Genomic DNA, 6521 nt, shown 5'->3' on the forward strand with positions numbered 1-6521 from the left:
TGGCCACATTTTGTCGCCAGGGTGAGCGATTACGGAACATGAATAAGAAAATGGGTTTTACACACATTTGTTTATAGCTATTTAACAGACTCCCAAATAGGGCCAATGTAAAGGTATGGAGAAAACCCATTGTATCGAATGTATCTTTGGTGCCATGGCCTGCTGCCAATTCACCATCAACTTAAACCACCTGAAAGGATCCTCCACCGTATTGGCAGGACGACCACGAGCAGATGCCTCTCCTGCGTTGGCAAAGGACTGGATCAGGAAAAAAGAGACAGAGGAGAAGAGAGGGACCCCCGACAGATCCGCCAAAGAGGGTATGATGCTAGCACAAACCACGGGGAGTACCCGAGCATGTGTCAGGTTGGCATCAATGTGTGAATGCCTTGGCAAGCTTTCCCTTCTCTCCCTTCCCACCGAAGCTCGCACACAAACACACTGTTGCCCTGCTTGGAACACATGGTACATCAGCAGCGGCATCTGGCCGCGCTGACTCCCGGCAGCTGCGCTTCGTCTTCGCCAGTTGGAAGTCTTGGCACTGCCACTTCATCAACTACCTGTGGCTCCTCCTGGGTAAAAGACATGCAATGAATTATTCCAATGCTGCAGCTGCAAACTTGACTTTCATCCAAGTGATTCTCTGTAAACATATGACAGGTTCCAACAGCCATGCCACCCAAGGACTAATGCATGGTTTCACACAGGACCAGGAGGCCAGTGCCCTGGTGAAATGGTATTTTCTGTTATGGACAGGATTACCTAACCTTGTGTTTCAACAGAGATTGTGGATGGGACTTTTCAAGTCAAAAGTACATTAAATAGAGTCAAATGGCAACTGGAAGGTCAGATTTGTAAAAGGGAAGAGTGTTCATATAACCTATGTCCAGAGACTCACAAAAGCAGCTGAGAGCCACATGAATGGCATCTGCATCTATTCAGTGTGCTCTTTCACACAAGCTCGGACCTCACTACAACTCTTGATTTCTCTTTGGCTTCAGATTTGTGTTGAATCATGTGAATAGGAAACATACTGAATGGAATTTACCTCCTATTTTAAACTGAACAAATGGATGTGTGACCTTTCAACTCTCCAATTACTGCCTCACATTCTGCCTCTAATGGAGGTTTTGACGAGCAAGGACATTTGCCTGAAGCTTTCACTGCATTTAATCTGTGACATACTTATAACTTGACAAAAGCATAATGGCTTTGTTCCTAGATGACCTTCAAAGACATTGTGCCACACTGTGAACCAAAACATGCCTTTTACTTAAACATTATGCTGATAATATTGATGATAAGATTTGATTGATTATAGATTTTTAAATATAACTCGTTATATTTCATTACTTCTCATTTAAGATATTTTGTATTTTGAAGGTGTAGTTGATGGATAGGGTGGATAGGTTTATTTATTCTTTTAATTTTACAATCTTGCACTGTCACTGGAGCAACCAATAAAGAACCAAGGGACCAATGTTCAAATTCCTGGTTTACAAGTGGTTTCTGTGTGGAGTTTGCATTTTCTCATCATGCCTGGTTTTATCATTAACCATAAACATGGACAAGATCCTCCAGCTAGGTAGTACTGACCATGAAGATGTCATGAAGGGTGCCCTTCTGCTCCTGACAGGTTGTCTCAGCGGGACTGAAAGATGGGGCAAATTTAAAAAACTGTGCCAATAACATATACAGTAACTTCAACCTTGTAGTGCATTTGTCCTACTTTGACTTTCATAGTAAGGTTTAGATAAGATTACATATACTCTGAAAGGAAGACAGGCTCATATCAGCTCACTCCTTTCTGTATTAGTCATGTGCCAGTGAGCCGGTGGGAGTTTAGTCTCCATCTGTGTCAGTCTGACCCAGTTTAGCCCTCGGCCACGTCCAACTGTTTGAGCCCCAGACATATGTGAGCGAGCCTCCCAGGACCTGCTCACACTGTGCTCATATGATCCTGGACTTCTGCTTCCTGTGGCATATGTCATCATCAATAATGGCCTCAAGGACTCACACCTTTGTAATTGGACAACAGTCTTCAATTAGCCTAAACATCCACTGCAGCTCTGAATGTAAAGTGGGTCTGCTTGATTTATATCAAACTTATTTTTCAGAATAGCAAAGCAAAATTTAATTTTGTGATCTCATTACTTAAATAAGTAAAGTTTAGATTGAATTTTTTATTTGATCACATCTTATCTTTTTTTTTTTTTTTTTTTTTTTCATTACAAACTGTGTGATTATTAAATAATGAAAACGTATGTTATCAATGCCATATTATAATCAGTAATTGATAAGATTATGGATCATTTCATATTTTCCAATGATGATTTCCAGTAATTTACAGCTACAGTATTTTCTTTTTCGTATGTACATATAAATTATTTATTATGCTGCTTGGTTTCTGAAATGTGAAGGGCTTGGAGGTAAAGTTTCACCACCATTCAATTGGACTTCAGATGGTTGACAAACTGGCTTCTCTATCTTTACAAATTAAAACACAAGCCAATGAGGTCCAAATAAGCCAAGCAGAGAAGGAATTGGGTTGTTTAGTCCAAGTGCTCCATGTTGGCAGATGAGATGGTATCATTGCAGTGCGCCAGGACCCACTGGGGACAGTGGGGCGTGAGGCACATATGGGCAAACGGCTGCTCACGAGCTGCTTATGTCAGCCCCGACACGGCCTTGGACACAACCCTGCTCCAGAGGATTCGACCAGGCTGTTGTCTGGAAGTGCATTGTTTGGAGTGCCACCACATTGTGCACTAAAACTATAAACTCTATGGTTTTAGTCTGTATATTGCTTTTAGCTTGAAGGCACCCAATAAAAATGGTTATTTGTGTTTCTGCCATGTTCAGTGTGAAAGTTGCTAACATTTTTTGCTAATATTTTTTGTCATAGTTATGGACAAAAGATGAGCTTTTATTGTCTGTTTTATTGAGTATTCCAACAGATGCTTCTTATGCCACCCTGAAAGTCGGCTGCCACTTTTAAAGAAATAATAAAATATTTCTCAATCCCACATGCATATATTCTATTCAAAAGAGTATGGTGAATATTTATATAATAGTGTCTATTGCATATGAAAGATTTTTTATGTCTTTTCTAACATTTTACACCATGTTCCAACTTTAAATTGTGGTCGTAAAAAGCATAAAATATATGCGAATGATTGTGCCCTCAGCTTGTTATTGTAATTTACACATTCTCCCAATAGCATGGTCAAATGGATGGAATAAATTTAATATAACAGTAGTCTTAAAGTAACTCACCCTAAATAAATGATCTCCAACTTCCTTAGCTCCCAGCCGTAATAAGCTTTAGATCACTCCAGAGTTTTCAGATGACTTTCCGCTAATGTCTTATTGATTCCTCTTCTTTCCCTTTTACTCCTACACATGGAAATGGAAAGTGTGGTGCAAGACAGACAGTCGGGACTTCCGCAGTCACCAGTAATTTAGATCAGCAACACTGCTGTGTATACTGTATATACTGTAAGCCATGAAACTATGATGGTTTCTCATGCAGATCATATAATAATAACATTTGGACTTTTTTTTGCAGAAATAACTTCTTTGTAGTGACATTAAAATATGAGTGAAAGTGTTCACAATACAACAGGACAATGTGTGTCTGTTTTGCCAAGAACCCATGCAGTTACATTAAGGTCTGCATTCATGTCTCCTTTACTTCCAGTGGGTGTGACTGGCAGGTGGATTAACCAATCAAAGAAATGCATAGCAGCTTATGAGTAAAAAACAAACAAAACATTTCATTTCATTGATAAAAGAATATGTGAGAAGAACAATAGTCTGAAAAATGCTACAAATTAGTGGGTGTTACTGGACCGTCCCAAAATTCTCTGTGGCCTTGAACAGACAGGGACTGGCTCATCAGGCAAGAACAGTGTGGAGCATTTATGTACACACTTGTCAGATCTGCTACACTGAATAAGTGAACTTTGGGAAATACATTATATATCTGAATTATGGAATACAAATATCAGTGGTTCATAAATGTGCATACACATAAAAATACAAAACTGCTCCTCCAAAAACTAAGCACATTTATACCACCGTGTCAGAGCTTTCTTTTTTCAAAATATTGCCTCTCTTCCTTTTTTACTCCTGCATGTTCAGTTTCCTCTCATGTGTTTTCCCTGCTAACGTGGTCATATCAGTATGACTCACATTGTATCCACACACAGGCCTCAGTGGTGTCAGTGCTGCTGGTGCTGTTCTGTAGTAGACAGTGCCATATGCTGTCTGGACCTGGAAGGGGCTGAGCCATGTCCCTCTCCACAACTCTACAGGGAGGCCGACTAGAGGACACCACACACTAATGCCATACTAATATCATGCATCTCACATATAATGGATTCTTATCTTCTCTCTCTTTTCTCTCTCTAAATCTTTTTTAAGTCATTTTTCAACAAGGATATTTTGTTACATTGTTTGTTACATTTTAACAATACGTGATTAAAGAAAAATAAAAAACTTTCCCAATTTCAGAGCAGTACCAATGTGGAAGATGTTGACTGCATTCAAAAAGTAAACTGTTAATGCTAAGACTATTACTCAAATTAAATTAATAGTGCTCAGATGAATTATCAAGTAGAATTTAAAGTGTTCTATTGTTTTAAACAGTTGAAATGATAATAGGGCTCAATGCCTCATTGTAAAGTTGATACATATTAGATACTTACCACCCATAATTTCTATTATGCCATTGCTGCTATATAGACAAGACACATTTCGTAACACACCACAATGTTAATTAGCTAACTAATTAAGTCACCCACTCCTCAATTAATGAATGCATATGGCGTCTGTCTCAGTGTCTCTTTGTTTTCAGTTTGAGACATTGATCTTAAATGACAATGCTATTTTCAAGAGCACTCATATAGAATGACATGGAACGCTGCCAACCATGAACACATTCTGCTACAACACAATTATTTTCCCAGTCTAGACAATGGTTAACCTTGTTCATTAATGTATATTGATGAATCTAATCTCAAAATAAAAAGGAGAAAGTGCTTTGAGACTGTTCTAGCTAAGGACAAGTGTTCTGGAGTGCTATAAGTTGTCAGCGTTTTGTTCAAATACCTTTGGATGTGTTTGCTGAAATCAGGATGAAGGAAAAGGAGTTTGTTTGCACATTGACTTGAGGGTAGGAGCTGCGTGTTCTGAATTTATCTTATCTGCGCGTTCATTACTACTTTGCATTTCAGGCAGAGAGCTCGGGTGCTCGGCTAAATCGGAGGAAGGATTGTTAGACACGCGTGTTATTAATTTTTTCTGGGTCCCTGTGGCGTCTGTATGAATCTTAATGCTGCTGACTGGGCTGAGGCTCTATCGACTTTCTTTAAAATATGAAGAAGCTTTGCTGGAAGCGCCCGGGGTCATTAGCTGAAGAGTAGGCGCAAATCCCTCACCGAGCCCCTGCTCCAGCTCCGCCATGTTAAATGTGCTCTTAAAATATTCATAATCATACACTTGCCTGCGCACACACACACCAACGCACACACACAGAGACAATGCACCAGGGACATGAGGATCAATATTAAAATGTATTCTTGTTTTGGTGTGTGCTTAATTAGCTGTGGTTCTCTTTAAGCGTGGAGTTTGAGAAGAGATTAACTGTATCTTTTGGTACATAAGACAATATTTACACCTGCTTTATCTGGGCGAACAGATGAAACGCATATGAATGGATGTTGACATATGGAAATGCAATTAGTTTTAGTTACTGCTGTCTTTATAAAATAACATTAAGAGAAAATGCTCCATAGAAATACAAACCCATCTTCTCTTGATTTGCATGTTTTACTTAGAATATTTTGTTGTCAATTTGTAATTGAAAAAAATATGAAGTCAAAATTGGTAATAGAATGAAATAAAAAGCCACTACTTTAATTCGACTTGAAGGACACTACCTTGTTGTCTTGTTATTAAAGGGTGAAGAAGAAAAAAAGCAAGCGCTTTATGTCATTTTAGTACAAATGTACTCTGAACATGTACTGGACAAAATTCTATTGGCCAACTGAAAATGTATAATCATCATTTCTTTCTATCTATTAAATGGTATTGTAAGTATATAAAACAAGGAGATAAAAAAGACTAAAAGGTATACTGTGTAACTTCTGTTGGGAGGTCTGCCATTTGCTTATCTCCAAGGAGACATGAATGCTTTGCCAAGAACATTTCACAGTATGCCATTAAATGATATGTTTTGTATTTACAGGTGTTTTTATTGCTTAAAATACACTGAAACAGGCGTTCTATTCCTTGTGGAGAGGTGAGCTCACATACTTTGAAAACAAGCATACAGCTCACCTCTCCACAGATCTAATCCATAACTTGACCTGGTGGCGCCATATATTTGTCTTCATGGAGATACACAAGCCAATTGCCATACTGAAGAACAATAACCTTTCCATGGAGGCAAACAGCTGGCTAATCATCCATCAGAAAAGTTACATAGTGCATCTTTAAGGACACACACATGCTCAGTG

The sequence above is a fragment of the Boleophthalmus pectinirostris genome, unplaced genomic scaffold, assembly GCF_026225935.1.
Source record: "Boleophthalmus pectinirostris isolate CB_2022bp ecotype Guang Dong unplaced genomic scaffold, ASM2622593v1 HiC_scaffold_19, whole genome shotgun sequence".
In the NCBI taxonomy this organism is placed as follows: domain Eukaryota; kingdom Metazoa; phylum Chordata; class Actinopteri; order Gobiiformes; family Gobiidae; genus Boleophthalmus; species Boleophthalmus pectinirostris.